General features: G+C 40.9%; 1 long non-coding RNA gene across 1 annotated transcript; it reads right to left on the bottom strand.

Moving 5' to 3' along the window:
• Positions 1 to 6,117: 6,117 nt before the first annotated feature.
• LOC113191218 (uncharacterized) lies at positions 6,118 to 18,860 on the bottom strand. Its single transcript, XR_003301870.2, has 5 exons — positions 18,793 to 18,860; positions 18,230 to 18,319; positions 13,682 to 13,780; positions 6,348 to 6,415; positions 6,118 to 6,242 (listed from the first exon to the last, which is right to left on the bottom strand). It is a non-coding gene; the product is annotated as an uncharacterized LOC113191218 (long non-coding RNA).
• Positions 18,861 to 19,422: the final 562 nt, after the last annotated feature.

The raw sequence follows: 19,422 nt of genomic DNA, 5'->3' as shown, positions 1-19,422 counted from the left end.
GTTTGACTTATTTCACTTAACACAATATTTTCAAGTTCAGATGTACATTGCTGTTTTTTGTTTGTTCTTTTTGGTTATACATGACAATAGAGTGTATTTCGACATATTATACATACATGGAGCAGAGGTGTATTTCTTAAGGAAAAGAATTATCTTTATTTCTCCTTGACCCCAAAATATATTGCATTGTACCTTATTTTGAGTCAACACACAATAAAATGGAATCATGGATTCATTTGAGAAAAAGCACTGTAGAGTGGACAGGGATAGCGAATCAAACTAAGTATGTTCCATGCACTTTCATTTCTCCTGCTCTCTCATTTTTCTTGTATTTCATTCTCTGCAAGTTGTACACTTATTTCTGTAGAAAGCAAGTAGGTCATCAAGACAGCAGGACACTAACACGGCCCTTCCAAGTAAGAACTTCCCTGGGCAAGAGGACTCTGGAGAAAGCTCTTTCTGCTCTGCAGGTACATCTCTTGTGAGACACGCAGCAGGTAAACCCTTGCATTTACTATGTCATCAGAATCCTCCTCGGGAGATTCCCCTTTTACCTCTCTAGAACTGACCCAGCTCATGCTTCTTTCTTTTCCTCAAGTTTCCTGGTCTCCCCTTTTCATGGAGAAGCCAAATTAAAGTAATTTCCTTTCTTCTGGGGTAATATTGTATTTCTGATTAAACTAAATTCTCAAGAATAATAAATACATAGACTCAAATTTGGATGAAAAATTAATCTTTTCTACCAGAGGGTTAAGCTATAGGCAAAATATTTCCTTCATGATTTCTTTGACAAGTTTTCTTTCTTAGTAAGTAAATTATTCAGAAGAAAATTACCTCTGCCCTAAGTCCTTTTGCTCATTAATGTATTTTGATAACAACAACCTCACTTATCCAGAAGGCAAACAGCAGTGACCTCCACACTCCTGATGAGAGTCCTTAAGTCCAACAAGGAAACTGGGTAACACAGAGGGAAAGCTTATGAAGTCCGTGCACGTAGAGAGTATCATCTCTCAGACAAGCAGAGCTGCCTGGCTGTTATAGCATTGGGTAGTCAGAGGCAATATGGTACCATATATCTCAGTCATCCTGAGGGTGTCATTGGGTTACAATACTCAACACAGCAAGTTCATACAAATGGCATAGGGTCATCAGAAAGCCATGCAGTCAAGTTGACATCTATCTGTAAATTGACCAGATGTCCCAATTTGCTTAAGCCTAGGAGATTTCCCAGGACTTGGGACATTTAATGCTGAAACAGGGAAAGTCCCAGGCAAGCCATGATGGTTGAATCACCCTACCTCTATAAAAAAATAAAAAAATAAAAAGTGTGATATATTTAGACAGATCTTATGCCAGAAAGAAATAAGCATTTGCTAAAACACTTGGCACGCAAGGCTGGTAGACCTCAGTTGCTCACGGAATTCACTTATGTGTAGTAACTTAATTCCTGCCACAACAGATAAAATGGATGTTGCAATAGCCAGTGTTTCCCAAACCACAGAATTCTTCTTTTCTTTGAATTTGAAGCATCTGTGAGAGATGTGAGCAAAACAACATGTGTCAGTTTCTGAATTACAGTATGGCTCCTTTTCTCTGGGTTCAGAAGAATTTAAAATAAATCATACCAGCAGGGAGCAACAACACGAAAGCAATTAATTTTTTTCTAGTTTTAATACCATGTTACTGTCTGAGGTCTGGAAGCCCAACTGAGATTTTGGAAGTATATCTCACAGTTAGTTTTAAAATTATGAGTGACATTGAAGTCATACATTTCTGCAGCCCAGTAGAATACTTGCTTTAGGAACAGAATGTTATTATACTGTCAATTTTATATCTTAAAAGAAATTATCTTAAAACGGAAGAAATGTGTTATGGTTTGGATGTTAGTTGTTCCCCAAAAGTTCATGTATAAAATGATGCAAGAAGGTTCAGAGGAGAAATTATTGGGTTATGAGAGCCTTAACCCAATCATTGAATTAATCCCCTAATGGGGATTAACTGAGTGGTAACTGAAGGTGTTAGGATATAACTGGAGGAGATGGGCATTGGGGATGTGGCTTTGAGGTAGATATCTTGTATCTGGTGGGTAGAGCCTCTCTCTCTTTGCTTCCTGGTCACCATGTGAGCTGCTCCCTCTACCACATTCTCCACCATGATGTTCTGCCTTACCTAGAGCCCCAAGGAATGAAGCCAGCTCTCTATGGACTGAGACGTCTGAAACCATGAGCCCCAAATAAACTCTTTCTCCTCTAAAATTGTTCTGATGGGATCTTTTAGTCACAGCAGCAAAAAAGATACTAAAACCAAATGTTTGCCCCTTTTCTGGCAACTGTTGCACAGTTAATAAAACAACACAGACCCTAGTATCTGATGTGTGGAACATGTAAGCAACAAAAAGTGAAGGAATGCTAAAACTCTAGAAGCAAGATTGCCTTCACACTTAAATAATGAAAACATCAAGTGGCAGATCAAAATTTCCTATAAAACTAAAACAACATAGCAAACTATTCATATAGCCTGTTTGTGATGCTGAATGGTGTGATAGTTTTTAAAAACTGGCTACAAATTCTTTGTCCATTATTTCATTAAAAGATGGGGTCTACCTGTCCATCGTATGAATCTGTCTCACTTAAAATCAGAAAAAAATGAAGATGTGAATTTGGTGTCAACATACCTTATATATAATCAGAGATATGATAAATTACTGTATAATGATGTATTAAGAATTGTAATGCAAAATAAATAAAATTTTTTAAATCATTAAAAAATTCAGAAAAAAGCAGCGATGTCTTGTTTGGCTGTTGTTAATGAAGGTTAAGGACAAAAATGTGTCAGATACTCAACATCTTAAAGACTTCCCCACTACCACCAGTACCAAATCAGATCATCCATCTCCCAGGGTTATTTAAATGAAGCTGAATAGGCTCCAGCATCACAGGAAAAGTGTCCATGTTGCTCACAGGAGCTAGCACATAGTAGATACTCAGTAAATGTCTGTTGGATGAATGAGTGAATAAATGTGACCAGGTATACGCATATGAGATATTCAATGCACATAGTTAATAATTACTAGCCTTTCCTGACCTATATGTTAACCTTTTCATTTATTTTTCACACCTACCCTACCAGGTAGGCTCTACCAGTATCTATTTTACACACTGTTAAAAGACCACCCCACTAGAGAAGGATATCCTTGAGCTTGAGAACCAAAACAGTCTGATACCATTTAAGTGTGCCATCCTTTTATGGAGAGGTTGTACTGGGTCCATAAGCTGGATGTCCTTGAATATTCAAACCAAATAATTAATTGTTACTTCTGATCCCATACCATTAAGCAATACCTGATTACAGTCTGGTTCTCAGATGCAGCTCTAAGGGAAAGATGCACTAGCCAGGATCTCCCAGATCACAAACTAATGAGCAGTGGAAGAAAACAGTAGTTTTTTAGAACTTGGTGATCACTAGAGAGAGATAAATCATAGATCTCTCTTGTTATTCTGGTAAAGCAGATTTCTGAACTGGGCTTCGTCATGAACTTGGGCAATTGGCTCAGGAGAGTTCAACATTGGGAAGGACCTACATGAGGGCCAAACAGCCTTCTCAGGTGGCCAGTCTCACCATATATTAGATTAACCTTTTAATTTTGCTATATTCTATATGATGCAATATAGATGCTCAGCAAAATAATGAATAGATAGATAAATTAGGAAAGTTGTAAATTGTAAAATTATGCCAAGCCATCTGTCATGTTGATTATGAATGAAACACTGTGCTCAGATATTAGTATTTTATTATTACATGGTTGAGATTTTTGATTTTGTAAGGTGTTTTGCTTTCTCTAAGTTTTTCTTTTCTTTTTTGATATATTAACACTTGTGATCCTTAATACAGACCCATAAGTTGTTGTACCACTTTAGAGGTGCCACTTTCTTGTGGCACCAAGAAATATTAGGAAGCTCTTCAAAAGTCACAGTGCTTAGCATCGCATGTCTAGCGATCAAGTCTCTGGATTATTGACCCAATGTGTTATTGCAGCATAACTGATACATGCATCTCCCATGCACCAATGCATTGGGAGCCTTAGATGTAATATAGAGGAGATAGATGACTTAGAAGGACACCTCTCTTCCTCAGCCCCAGAGAGACCCCAGCACAGATGCACTTAGCAATGGTCCTAAAGAACCAATCCTATAATTAGCATATGCTACCATGGTTCTAAAGAACTGACCCCACAATTCACCCCTTGTCATCATTAATTGAATGCACTGGTTTATCATTTAAAGAAGAAACAGATCATGGAAAATGAGAACATTTAATTTTTTTTTATTTTAGCCTCACACAAAACGCATCTTTGAATTAGCATTTGCAAATTTGTACATTCTTTCCTATGGAAGAAAAAAACAAATGGAAAACAAGGAGCCAGGGAAAACTTGAAACGGAAGGCCCAATAAGACTTAGGAAGATTAACAAATGTATTGTGTATCTTTCTACAAGCTCGCAGAAGCAAGAATGGGGGGTGTTCTTCGAGTCCCTCCAGGGGAGGCCTGGGTTTAACCAGCAGCCCTAGGAGCACAGCACCCTGTGGTAGCCAGGCACAGGAACACCCTAACAGTGACAGGTTGTGTCCAGGTCCTCATGACACGCCACGTGCACAGCCAGCCAGCCAGCCTTCCCAGAGGGCGCTCTTCACTGTAAGCCTTCCAGCACTTAAAAGGGACATTTTCCTTTTAAGAAAGATGCTGAGTGCCCCCCAAAATAAATAAATATATATATATATATATAAAGTACAAGGGGAAAAAATTTCCTACTACAATGAAAATCTTTCACAAGGACGGAAGGTGAGTCCCATGCAACAGGACTGAGAGGGGTTGGCCTGTACAGGCTCTATTTGGGCTCCTTGTTCACACCTTTGCTAAGTTCTGTCATTTAGGAGATATTTTATTTCGGTCCATCTCACTCTAAGCCCAAAGTAGCAGTTTCAGTAATTTCATCAGCTGCAGTGTTGACTGGTGGTTTTCATAATCTGGAACAGCTTGGTCAACTTCACTCCAAATATGCAGATGAAAGTAAAGGGTACAGGTTTATGTCCAAGAACTCCAGGTGGAGGCTGTTGATCCACACCATGGCCTCCTGAATCTGACCCTCCAGAATCATCTCTAGATTCCCTCATAAAGAGTTTTCAGATCCACACTGAATTCAATTCCAGATTCCATGCAACCCTTCTCTGCTGCTTCCTTAAAACCCTCTGTGACCACATAGTTCATGTCCACCCGCTGGATATGTAGGCTGTTGAGCTTCCATCCACTCATCTTTTGTGATCTCATCAAATTTTTCTACATAACTCATTTTGGTTTATTTCTTGTGAATCCCACCTCCCACACAGACAGTCTGGTTGGCGGAGACTCTGTGGATGTTCTGGGGCCCATGGAGGTGTGGAGTGGAGGCAGAGAACATTTGATTTTAATGTAATCCAATTAATCAAAAAAGCAAATATTGGTTGGGCACCTAGGATACTACACCGATTACTTGGAAGTCACTATGTAACCTCTGCCCTCAAGAAACTTTCAGTCTAGTTGAAAAAAATCAACAATTATAAACAAAGCCACATATAGCAGGAGAGGGGAAGTGTTATAGAAGGGGGACAAATGACAAAATCAGAGGAAGTAGTGGTCACTGCTTGTAGATCATCAAGAAGGTCTTTGCAGGAGCTGATATTTGAAGGAGACATGGAAGGATGTGTGAGATTTCTATAGAGGGAGAGAAGAGAGGACTATGTTTTCTTGACAGGAATAGAAATACAAAAGTATGACTGAGGCTGCATATTGAAAGCCTGCAAAATAAAGCTGCAGAACTGCAGAAGGATCAGCTAGACTTGTAACACAGCGTTGAAGATTATAGACATTAGAGTTCATTGGCGCTGCCTTGAGACCCAAACCACAGCCCCATACTGTTATCTGAGATTTCTGGGGTCAAATTCAGTAGATGAACTGCCATGAGCTTTACAGACACTGTAGAGTAAATAGAAACAGAAGATCTGTATTTTTATGGATAAAATCAACTTATACCACATTTCTAAATAAGAAGTTGATACATATGGAGAACAGATCACTTACCAAAGAAAATATGATTTGATCTGATCCAGCTCCCTCTCAACCCGAGTTGAAGATTGAAGGCCTCTCATCTAGAGTTTCAGACGCTGCCCTCCTCAGTCTTCAAAACTTGTTCTCATTGTCTATCAGTCTCTGGTTGCAGATTCACTAACTGAGAACTGGTGTGGACCCTTCCCAGTCACTTCTGAATAATGGTGCATTGGCTGCCCCCCTCCCCGCCCCTGGGCCCACACTCACCTTTGGGCTGCATCTCACTATTCCTTTGCGCTCTATTTCCAGTATCCGTCAACCAGCCTCACCAACTCCTGACCAGCATCATAGGAAAATAGTAATAACTAGATGATTATTTGTTATTACCTATAAAGACCAGTTACATCACCTTAAGAAATAATTGATTCCTCCATATCTTTTCAATGTAGACACTGAATATTGACTTGAGTCCCCAAAATAAGTCAAATTAAATGGGCTCAGTGTGGGGTTGGGAGCAGAACCTGGGCAGATTCAAAAAAGGAAAGATTTTGATCATTAGAGATAAATGCTTGTCCTCCTAGTATTTAAAAAATAAAGCAAACAAACCGACCTTAATCAGATAAGGCAATCACAAGATTATTCTAAGTTAAAGCAAATGAAATGTAAGCGAAAGTAGAGTTCATGCCCTGGTAACATGGTTCAGACCTGGAATTAAAACAAGAACAACCAATGTCAGTGTGCTAATCCTTCAGAAATACACAATTTCTCCATATTAATCCAAAAATATTAAACTTCTATACAAAACCACCAGTCTTTATTTATCAATTAATCTAACAAAAACTTAGAAGGTGTCTGAGACAGGATAAACACCTCAGGTGACTGTATAGCACCAGGAGAATGAGAAATACTGACAGCCAGGTGGGAAAGAACAACTTACAAAGAACATTTTTGGCCATTCCATGAAAATAAGATTTTATCCTGTAGTCTTTGGAAAGCCATCCATGTTTCTAGGCCGTACAATGATAGAAGCAAACACAAAGGATAACTCTGGAGCCTGTATGAATTGATGGATGGAAAAAATGGATGGAGAAGAGAAACAAGGAGGTTTGTCGAATGGTCCAGGGGAAAAGACCAAATATTAATACTAATATAATATTAATACTAATATTATAATAATAATAAACCCAAGCAACATCCAGAGGCATCAAGGAGAGAGAACACATTGGAAAGGAATTTCTAGTATAGATCATGAGAACTTGGCCAATGACATAAGGTAGCATAAAGGGACATCAAAGATGAGTGAGGCTCCTATTTTGGGCAACTGGGTAAATGGCAGTGTGGTGACTGAGATCATGGGTGGAGACGTTGATGTCCAGCTCAGATCCCCTTTACCAGGCTGCTGCACCCTTTTCCCAGTTTCTGTGAGTGAGGCTTCCTTAGTTGTTACCTACTCCTACTCTGGAGACTCAGCTCTGGGAGCCACCTTCTCTCAGAATGTGGAAGATCACACCCTTCACTCCAAGAAGCCCCAATCACTGATGTTGTGAAGTGGGAAAGTCTAGACTACTTGCCTCAAAGAGAGATAACTATGACAACACACACTCTCCAGAGCTCCCCAAGGGATCAGTCTGAGGTTAGACTCCGCTAAACCACATGTTTGCTTGGCTTCCTTTCCTTCTTACAGATTATCTCCTTAGGCCACTTCCTCAATTAACACCTTGCCCAAGACTGTCTTTCACAGGCTCTGTTTCTAGGGAAGCCAATCTAAGATTGACACAAAATAACTGGGAAGAGGTCATGCTTTAGAGGTGAGATGATGATTTCAATTTGAGATGTTTCCAGAGAGACTAGTGAAAGAAAGAGAGAGAGAGAGAGAGAGAGAGAGAGAGGGAGGGGAAGGAGGGGAGGGGGGAGGGAGGGAAAAGAAAAAGTCTGGACTCAAGTAGCAGACAAACATGACTTCAAATCTACAGCTTAACTTTTTTAATTTTGGGCAAGCTGCTTAATCATGATTGGCTCACAGGTATCTAGAAGTCTTACCATTTTCAGCACCACTTCTAGGTGGCACCTGGGGCCAAGGTCATTTATCTCCACCTTGAGCAGCTCCATCAGTTCACCTTGGGATGAAGTTCCAATATTATCATTTCTGTGTAGGCCTAAAAGGAAAGTTTTGGGGAAAGCACTGATTCACCTCTCTGCAGCCCTTATTTCCCATCTGCAAAATAGAAATTCCTATACCCCAACTCCAGTGTGTAGTGAACAGGATGAAATGAGATAAACTAGCATAGTAGAGGCAAAGATAAGAAGACAAGTGTAAGCCCAGCAAATGGGGTGATCATTAGTGCTCCCTCCTAGGGAGACGACCAGGAGGTACTGCTGTTCCAGAAGTCTGAACTGACGAGGGTTACTGGGCTCTCATCCAAGTGCTTGTTTCTTTTTCTTCCTTCTTGTTAAAGAGAAGCAAGAAAGAATCTGCCAAGTGTGACAGAGCTTTGATTATTCTCTCTGGAGCCTTCATGTATTTTTTACACCAAGTTGAAGGTGGGAGGATTGAGGACAGGTTGAGGAAGAAGGATGAAGCCAGGATCGCTCCCTAACATTGTCCTGCACTTTCAATATTCTCGTAAACGAGCCATGCCCTTCATCTCAGCGCTTTGATGGCCCTGGGCATGCCTTATTTATAGACAACAACTGCTACAGAACTTCAAAGGGGGCACACAGCCAAGGCAGGGATGTGGAGGGAACACTCTGAAGTGCTAAATTCTCAAATTCAGAATGGAAAGGACAGTACACAACAGCCCTTGGGACCTAACTCTGAACCATGCCAAGAATGCCCACTTGTCCCCTCAGTGCAGTAGATGTCCAAAGTCCTTTATGTCAGTCCCAGAGAGCAGCTGTCAGCCAAGGCAGGTGACACAGTGGACTGTAGTTGACTTTCTGCCATGATCAAACTCTCATATTCACCAGATTAATTCATGGTCCATAGAGACTGTGACTTCCAGAACTTGAACACCAAATTTTCACCTTGGAGTCTTTAAAAATCAACAGAACATCAATGTAGATGACTGGAAAATGGCCCTCTGGAAGAGGTCCATGTCCTAATCACCTTACATAGTAAAAGGGACTTTGTGGATATGACCACATCAGGGGTCTTGGAATGGGAAGATTATCCTGCATTAGCTAGCTGGGCTCAGTGTAATCTTAAGGGTCCCCAAGAAGGAGGCTAAAGATCAAGTGTAAGAAATGTGATGATGGAAGGAGAATTAATATTATACAGAAAGGGATCATAATCCAAGCAATGCAGGTGTCTCTGGAAGCTGGAAAAGGCAAGGAAACACTTTCTCCCTCCAAAATGCCCAAAGGAACCAGTCCAGCCAGCACCTTTCTGTAGCCCAGTGATGCTGATTTCAGTCCTTCAGAATGGTGCAATAGTAGATAAATTATTTTAATGGTGCAATAGTATATCGATTATTTTAATCCACCAAGTTTGTACTACATTATTATGGCAGTCCCAGGAAACTGACATAGCCAGGAAAGACTGTCACTTGGCCTCAATGGAGGACCTGTTGGAAGACATGGTACATTTATCCATAACACAATGGATTACTTAAATCTTCAGTTACCCCTTCAATATTTTACCCTTTCTCTTACCCTACCTACTTCAAAATGATCAAAAGTATTCAAGAAACATGTTCTTCACTGGGGCTAGAATATACCCCCCCCCAAAGCCAATACAATTTCTCTTTAGTTCAGGAGGTGGAGTGGAATGATTTGTATGTATACATGTAGACAAAAGACTGAAAGGGTAAATCCATCAAAGAGATAATGAGTAATTGCTTATCAGTAATATTATAGGCTGTTCTTATTTTCTTCATTTTTTCTTACCTTTATTTTCTCATTTCAAAACAAGTATGTATAATCTGTGCCAAACATTTTTAAGTGACATCATGTACAATAGCACTATTACATTTTCTGTGACTTAAAAATTATTTTTTGGAAGGAACTGCCAAAGATACTTCCCAAGGATAGGACAATTATACAGAAAATTCAGGATCTGACTGACATCCTAGGAGCAATATTGAGCCCTTAAAGATGAACATAGAACCAAACTCTTGTAAGCAAATGCTAATGAGGAAAAGATAACCACCCAAAATGTAAAATTTGAGATTCTTCAGTGCCCAACCTGGTCCAAAAAAAAAAATCTTTCTACCAAACAGCTTCACAGAGTAACATTACAGCAACTTCTTTTAATGTAAGGCAATCTTTAAGAGCATATTCTGTGTGATTCAATGATTTAGAAAGATAATCCATGAAAAACCAAGTCCTGTGGTCAAATAACTTTAGGAAAAAACAAACATAATATACTTCTTTAAAGACTGACAAAGCATAACTGCTTACTAAAGCCTCTGAGAGGTACAGAAGAAAGGAATCCTACTTATTTCATCACAGATCCATCTTTTCACTTGGAACTAGCGGTTCCCACATTCTTTGGGAAATTCTAATATACAGACTCGGATGTAAGACGCCCACAATATGTTATCTGAGAGAAGCAATGTACTCCACAAACACCAGGTGAAATTTCAGGAGTTGATTTTTCTATAGTTTGGTAGAATTTAGTAATTTCTAGAAAAAAAGAAGCTACCTGGTCCATGCAGCTTACTCTTTTGTATACCAATGCCTCTTTTATTCACCTAAGAGCATATGAGATGGGCTGGGAGCACAGATTGGATTACAAACATTTTGGCATCCAGGGCCAATTAAAGAGCTTACAGACCTCCTGAGATGTGGACAGCAGCACCATTGTATCTGTGAACAGGACTCTTCCCATGGGATGCTGAAGTGAGGATAGGCAGCTCTGCTATGTCTTCTCAGAGGGTTCTTCTCAGTCATATGGGGCAGAATGATGTGGCTGAGCAAAGTCATCATGCCCAGGTAACCCATCAGCAGGCATCAATTCCCAGAAGATAAGAGGCATCAACATGGAGAGGGTTGGGTCAAGAAGGAGAACAGATCTCCTAATCTGGGAGGCCTTGCCTTTTGCATCAGATGATATTAGAATGGCCATCTACCAATTATCATAATCATTATTGTCAATATCATCAGCTAGTCTCAGGCACTCATTTTAACAATGAGGAAACAGAGGCCTAGAGACGGAACATAACTTGCCTGAGACCCACAGCTGGCTGAGGGCAAGGTGAGGCCCAGTGCTTGGCCCACCTTCCCTATCTGCTCTTGATAAATGGAACTCTGAGGCTCATTGTGGGAGATTTCTCTTGCAGCTTTGGCGTTGCCTCCTTTTTCAAACCTGAGTCTCACTTTACCCCATGCTTTAAGAATGAACTATTTTCCCCAATTCTCCATTTCAGGAGAAATCTAATAATTTATAATTTAGAGAGTTAATTCTAATAATATAGGTATCAGGGCAGAGAGAAGAATGTGATGAAACCAAAGCTCTTTACCTTGTATCCAACCAACCCCAGAGGAGGGAATCCAGGTAAGAACTGGTTCTTTTAATTGAGTGTGAGGCTCAGATAAAACATTCCTTAAGTTTCACCCTCAATGCCCCCAATTCCCCTAACAAAATGGCCATGCAAGTGAAATATTGGCAAAATGAGTTCAGAGTGTTGACTTAAATAATTCAAAGGCCCATAAAATAGTTCTCAAAAGGAAGGGGTTGGGAGTAAAGTGGAGAGGAGCCATGTCACCTGGCTGGTTTGCCTTGACAAAGTTGGGATGGGCCACAGGCACAAGGAGGAAGAGTTTCAGGCATGGAATATGTGTATAATTCCCCAAGGCTTGGTGTTTGTGAATTACTTGGCTGCCTCCTGGAATCCCTATCCATCCCTTTGGTCACAAAATGCACCATCACCCCTCCTGCTCCCTCGCTCCTAGCCCCCCAGATATGGGATCTAAGAAAGGGGCCTAATATAAATTAGGTAACTTTAACAAAGGGTTTGGGCCAGGATCAGGAGCTATCCCAGGCAGTGATGTAAGGTCATCAAGCCAAATTAGGAATCAGATAAGATTTCCCATCTGACCTCCCATCTCTAAGCAGCCTCCCTCTCCCTTTCCCTCTCCATTCCCCATATTGCTCTGGAAAAGTCTACTAGCAAGTGCTGTTTTCCCAGGGTCTTTAAAAGATGTGCAGATGCACAGCAAAAGTCAAGGACATCTTCTACTAAATGACCTCTTTTTACTCTATCCAACTGTGGATAGAGCCACCTTCAGGGACTGACTGTCCTCCACTATGTGTAGTCGGGAAATTGCTGCAAAGAGGAGGAAAGATCCTAATTTGACTTCTGTACTCTCTTAGTCACTGTCTTTTGGATTCTTCCTCTGTCAGACAAGAAGCAATGGATCTGTTTCTTTTGGAGAGTAGAAGAGAAGATAAATATGAACACACTTTGTAAGTATTGTGGCTCAAATGCAAGATTTATTTGACATTATTTGGAAATTTTACTAAGAAGATGTACTTATGGCCAGGCACAGTGGCACATGCCTGTAATCCCAGTGGCTCAGGAAGCTAAGGCAGGAGGATCATGAATTCAAAACCAGCCTCAGCAAAAGTGAGGCACTAAGCAACTCAGTGAGACCCTGCCTCTAAATAAAATACAAAATAGGACTGGGATGTGGCTCAGTGGCAAAGTAACCCTGAGTTCAATCCCTAGTTACCCACCCCCCATAAAAATAAAAGATGGGGGCGCTGGGGTGTAGCTCAGTGGCAGAGCGCTTGCCTAGCATGTATGAGACACTGGGTTCGATCCTTAGCACCACATAAAAAATAAACCAATAAAATAAAGGCAGTCTGTCCATACACAACTACAAAAAAAATTTAATGGGTATATTATCATGTGCTCAATTAATTTTAATTTTAAAGTGTGAGTCACTATGATTTTGTTAACTTACTTCCATGAAAAGTTGAAGTGAATGTAAGAAATATCTGACCCCCTCCATTGGCCACCCCTCCAGAATTCTGCCTTCCACTCCAGTGCCTCGTGACTCATCACCTCTCTTGGGAGCCTTCTAATCCCCTGCACACACTTGACAGCCATCAGTGTGGCTTCTTAAGGGCAATAGGAGATTCCTGAAACATGATCCCCAGCTCCCTGTCCCAGGGACAGTTGTTCACAGTGGAAAATATCTCCCTGTGGTATTCAGCCTGATTGGCAGTCTCTGCTGAGGAAGGGGAAAAATTTGCAAGGGATTTGGTGACACAGCGCCCTCTTGCCCCACCTGCTCCCTCTCTTCCTGAAGGGAGGCAGCTGCCTGTCCTCAGAGTATGCCATCTCCTGCCCAAGAATTAAAAGATTGGACTGTACTTCCAGGTGCTTTGGAGTCAAAAGCTGCTTGGAGAAGCCACATAGAAGACCCCAGAATAAGCAAGGTATTCATCCATGGCCAACAGCTGTTCCTGAGAAATCTGAGTGGGACCAGAGCAAGTCATGCCAAGTTACTGAGCCCAACCAAGTTTGAAGTTAAATAAAATTTAACAGGATAATCAATTGAACCAGTTTTAAAAGAAAAATTTTTAAAAGCACGGAGGAAGAAAAAGGAATTGCATTGTTCATGTACACCCTTCAACACTGAGCACAAATACATACAGAAGTCCCAGGGAAGAAAAGTCTCATCTGCAGCAGAGTTTGGTGACTGTCACCATCTCCTCATCTCTTTTTTACAGCCAGTGGTTGATGGGGCAGACTCTGTGGTAGTGAAAAAGAACTGAGTTTAAAGACAGAATAATAATAGTAATTATTATTATTGTAAGCATTATAATAATAATTAGTCATCACTCAGTGTCCTTGGGAGATGGGTCCCAGGAACCTCTGAGAATACCAAACTACAGGGATGCTCAAGTATCTTATACAAAATGATGTACTATTTGCATATAACCCATGAATATCCTCTCATATACTTTAAATCATCTCTAGATTATTTAAAATACCTACTACAATGTAAACTCTATGTAAATAATTGCTCATTTAGGGGGAAATGACAACAAAATTAAGTCTATGCACATTTGGTACAGATGCAGCTTTTTTTTCCGAATATTTTCTATCCACAGTTGGGTGAATCCATATTTGAGGAACCTATAGACAGAGAGAGCTGATTGTTATGTATAGATTAACCCTGATGAGAGAGTCACAGGTAGGGCCCAGCAGGAAGAAGAAACGCTTCAAGGTCCCCATTGGAAACTTTGAAGACTGAGTACTACGACATTCAATATAGCAAATGAATCTTCCCAGAGAGAAATAGCCATGTTGGAACTATAAAAATATTTGGTGGGTTTTGGTCTCAAAGGCGTGACCTGATACTGGTTTATATTTATCATCCAATTCCATGGCTTCATGTGCTATCTATGTGCCGATGACTCAAACCATCTGAGCTCCTAACCCGAATCTCCAACTGCCAATACAGAATTTCCACTTGGCTATCTCTTAGACATCGGAACCTAGGCAAGTCCAAAGACTTTGAGCCCTTGATCTTCTGCCTGAAAGCTCTTCCTCTTCTAGTGTTTTCTGTCTCCAGAAATAGAACAACCATTCACACAGTTACTCACACTAGAAACCTTAGATTTGTTCTTGATACAGTTTAACTCCCCACTTCTAATCAATCTCCAAGTCTTACAGATTAGGCTTCTTCACTTTTCCAAATCCACCCCCTTCAAAACCTCACTACCACACCCCTCGGCATGCAATTATCATCTCTTCCTGAAAACTCTTCTTGCAAGATTCCCCCTAACCTGTCATTCAATGTCCACTCTCTCACTCCATTTGTCCCAATCTCTAAATGGTTCTTTTTTCAACAGAAAGCTAATTGACATGCTGTTCTTAGAATCATTTGATGACTTTCTAATAGAGTCCAAAATTTGTAATGGGCTCTCCCTAATTTTTCACTCATTCAGTAAATGTTTATTGAGAATTGTTGTGTGCTAGGAACTGCTGAAGCACTGAAATCCAGGAGTGAGTTAAATAGACAATAATCCCTGCCCTCAGAGAATTTGCAGCCAGGTGACAGAGACAGAAAATACAGAAGAAAAGTAAGCAAAATAGGTAACACTTTAGATTGTATTAAGTGTCAAGGACAAAAATAAAAGTTACAAGAGAGGAATTATTAGGATAGAAACTAAAATCTGTGACAGAGAAATTCTTAGATAAAGACACAGAAGAGTGAGGGAGCAAGTCCATGAAGATATCAGCTGAGAAATTTCCCAACAGAGGGAGAAAAAAGGCAAAGACCCTGAGACAAGAGCCTGCTTGGTATGCTCATCATTTAAAAAGCAGGCCAGTGTGACTGGAGTTAGAAGGAAAGATGAGCTCAGAGAGGGTGACTGGAGATAGAGAAGAGGTTGCAGATCACGTAGGACCTTTAGATCATCAAGAGTTCAAGTCTTTTACTCAGCATGAGATATGGAGAAGGAGGGTTCATGAGTAGAAAGGTGACTTATGAACAACCACCATGTGCTCTGGGGATGGGTTGCAGACACTGGGAAGTGAGTGTTAGATAAGATAGTCAAGGTCTGTGTTCCCACCAAGGTGCATCCCTCTTGGGAAAACAGGCAACACACAGTAAGTGATAAGTGAGCAAGACAATCTCAGATAATGAGAAACAGAATGATAAAAGTAGGTATGATGATGCAAGGGGGGTGATAAGGCTGCCTAGCATCCCCAGATGTTCAGGGAAGGCCATCCTGAAGCAGTAGTGTGTCCAGAGGCTGGAATGTCAGGCAGGAGATGGCCGTGTGGGGATAAGGGATAAGTATAGAGGGACCAAAGTGGGCAGGAGCTGCAGTATCTATGGGATGGAAGGGAGGCCAGTGTGGCTGGAGCAGAGCAGGGAAACAAAAGTGCAGGTGTTGACACAAGAGAAGCTGCAGGACCCATGTAATTTATAGAGGTCATGGTAAAGGTGTTAAGATTTTATTTTAAATAAAATGGAACTCTATTAGAAGTTTTTAAATCATGATGTAAAATTATCTGATATATGATGTTAAAACTAGTATTAGCTACAAGCTGATTGAAGGGAAGCAAAAGTGGTTATAAATCGGACAAGAAATGATGGTTTGGAATTAAGTGTTACTGGACAGGAGGAGATAGATATGCAATATACTTTGAACGACTTGCTGAAAGACTGGATGTGAGAAAATGAGAAGTCAAAGATGAGAGCAACCTGGATTTGGGGCCTCAATGATCAAGTTTTATACTCGGAAATGTGGAAGAATGGGAAAAGAACGTAAAGTGGAGGTGAGAATAAAGTTAGTATTGGCTATGTTAATTTTGAGGTTTTTTCAGACTTTCAAACAGAGTGATCAAGATGGAAACTGGATAATGAAGAGAAAGACTGGGGAGAGTTAAACCTGGAATTGTCTGCATATGGATACTATGTTAAGCTTTGGAACTATATAGATCACCTAGGGAGAGATCATAACAGAGCAGAGTTTGAGGTTACCTGGGCACGCTAGTATTTACAGGCCAAGCAAGAGAAATAACTAAGACAAATCACTGAGAAAATGCAATGAGTGACTTGAACACTGCTGAGATGCAAAAATAGTTCTAGAAAATAGTTGGATTTGGCAATGTGAAAATCACTAGTGACCTTGCAAAAGCAATTTTACTACAGAGAGAATAGAAGCCCAACTGTCAAGAAGAGGAGAGGAAAAACTGATGAAAATGCAGAAAAAGACCATAGATAATTTTGTCCAGAAGTTTTGCTCTGGTAGGTCTGGTGGTTGTTTTAATGGGGATCTTGGGTCATTCTTATATGACAATGGAGAGGATCCAAGAAAGAGAGAAATGGATTATCAATGAGTGGCATAATCCTGGTGCATTGCTCAGACTTTGCACTCATTACTTCCAAGTTCCCAAAGCTGCATTCTGGTTGTCTTTGCTGCCATCCAAAGTGATAGATTGTGCCCTCAAATGGGGTCAGTCACTGGGGAAAAAAGATTGTCCTTAAAAAGATTGTCCAAAAATGATTGACCAGGAGACTAGATGATAGTATGGATGGATCAACTCAAATCCAAGAGCAAAGCTGGGAAATAACTCCAAATTCAGACCACAAAGAGCATGGGTCTGCTATGGCACCAAGGTAATATGCCACTGGTTACTGGTGATTAGTCTACAAAACAAGCCTGCTGCTGACTGTGGGGGAAGCTCTCTAAGAATTGACAGTTCTTCAAGGACAGCCAATAACTAATTCATTTCAATACCTACAGCATCTAGTATAACAGTAGGCATATAGGAACTATTCACTAAAGGATATTGGAGGGAGGGAGGAAGAAAGAAGGGGAAGGGAGGGAATTACATAAGATGTAAGATTACGGCTCTTATTACAGTTCTAATGAGCAGTCTGAGTTTTGAGATGCCTCTTTTATTTAAACTCTTCTGTAGCACCAAGTACACTAAAGCCCTTGTTAAAATTTGAATTTGTTACTAACTACCCCTTCTGAACACATACACACACCACTCACACAAAAACACACATTTTATGCACAGATGATGTTCTGTCTTAGAGGTTGGTGGCAGAGGACCCCACTTGACTTGCAGAGGTAAGTTCACAGGTTTGCTTTTCCTCATCTGCAAAAAGACATTTCTAAGTCCATAAAGATCTACATGATAAGCCCAGGGAAGGCCTTTGGAGAAAGAGGTTCCTCAGTGCTCTCTTGGGAAGGGATGCTAGTCTAATGGTAGAGTCACCCTCCCTAAGAAAAGCTGCCCCACTCTAAGGAAATCCAAGGGAAAAAAATAGCCAGGGATGTTTGTCCCCAGAAAAAAAACCTGGAATCCTCCAGCTCTGAGCTGGATGAAGAAGATAAAGGAAAATGTACGGACTGGGGCTGCTCCTGTTTCACTCCCCCCTCATCACCAGTCACTGGCCTGCTTGGACAAGCAATTTATGGCTCCTGCAGCTGCTCTGACAACAGGTTTGGGGCTTCTTTGGTTTCAGCCATCAGCCCAGCCCCGTGCACTCTCCTATATCTGCCACGGTTTAGGAGGTGTTCTTCCAGCTACTCCCATCATGGAGGGCAGATGTTCTGGGGGAGGGAGAGATTACTAGATTTCTCCCTCTGCACCCTGGCCATCCAAACAGCATAGAGTGCTAGCACTGGTTTTCTGTAGATATCATTAAAAATAAAATAGAAAGACTTATACCAGTAGCATGGTATGGTGCTCCTCACTCTTCTGTTTATTCCATGATACGCGTTTGTGGGAATGGAAGAGAGGACCAGTCGATTCCTTTGCCTGATAATAAAACAGAGATGTCAGTAATGTTCAACTCTTTATCTTAATCAAGTAAACCCTCATAATTCAAGTCATTTACCATGTTTCTTGCCAGATATCATTACAAGATGCTCCATCATCTGCCCTTATAACACCCCTAAACTTACCCCTCCCCTCAAACACGCCAATAATAACAGAGACTATGAAGTTCTCTTCTTGTCAAACCCATCACCTTATCTACAGCCATTATCCCTGCTCAAGCACCAATACCTTTTTCCTGAATCATTATCACTATCTCTGAACTGGTCTCACTTCCTCAAACCCTGAAAACTTCTGAGCAGCCATGCTCAGAGGTGACCCCATGTAGGATGCACTTGTATAACACCCTCCCTTTGAGTACTTGCAAAGCCTGGGACTTGGTTTTGGCCAACAAACTATGGCCAAGGTGGTGGGGTGCCACTCTCTTGATTGCAATGAATTATATAAGAATCCACCTTAGCAGACAGGAGTGAGACCCTCCTGCTGATCTTGAAGTAATGGTTGTGTAGTGAGCTGCCTGTGGTGACCACAGGGCCACATGGAACCCTGGGGTTGCCTCTGGGAAAGGAGAGAAACCTCCAGCTGACAGCCAGTAAAAAGCCAGGAATCTCAGTTGTGCAATTGCAGGCAAATGAATTCTGCCAAAAATATTCTGCATGAACTTGGAAGTGGAATTTTCCCCTAATCAAGTCCCCAGATGAGAATGCGGATCAGGAAGACCTTGATTGCATAGTTACACTCCGCTTGATCAGTGAAGCAAAGAACTGAACCATGAGATAAACATATGTTATTATATTAAGCCTATAAGTTGGTGGTACATTTTTACTTAGCAATAAAAATCAAAAAAACAAAAACAAAAAACACTAATAAACATTTCATTCAATAAAAAGGAGGCTTGGCCATTTACTTCTTCAAGCCCCTTATTCCTTTGACTCCTTCTTTCTTTCTAAGTCAATGAGGGATCTTCCTTCAGCTTGTGCCCCCTGAGCCCTGTCACTCCCCAGAGCTCTCTTCCTCCCCCTGAGGTTTTCATATTCTCCTTAATGTCATCTATTTTCTCTAGCTCTATGCTGATGACTCCCAAA

The sequence above is a fragment of the Urocitellus parryii genome, chromosome 8 (assembly GCF_045843805.1).
Source record: "Urocitellus parryii isolate mUroPar1 chromosome 8, mUroPar1.hap1, whole genome shotgun sequence".
Taxonomy (NCBI): domain Eukaryota; kingdom Metazoa; phylum Chordata; class Mammalia; order Rodentia; family Sciuridae; genus Urocitellus; species Urocitellus parryii.
This window is presented reverse-complemented; position numbering and strand designations above follow the sequence as displayed.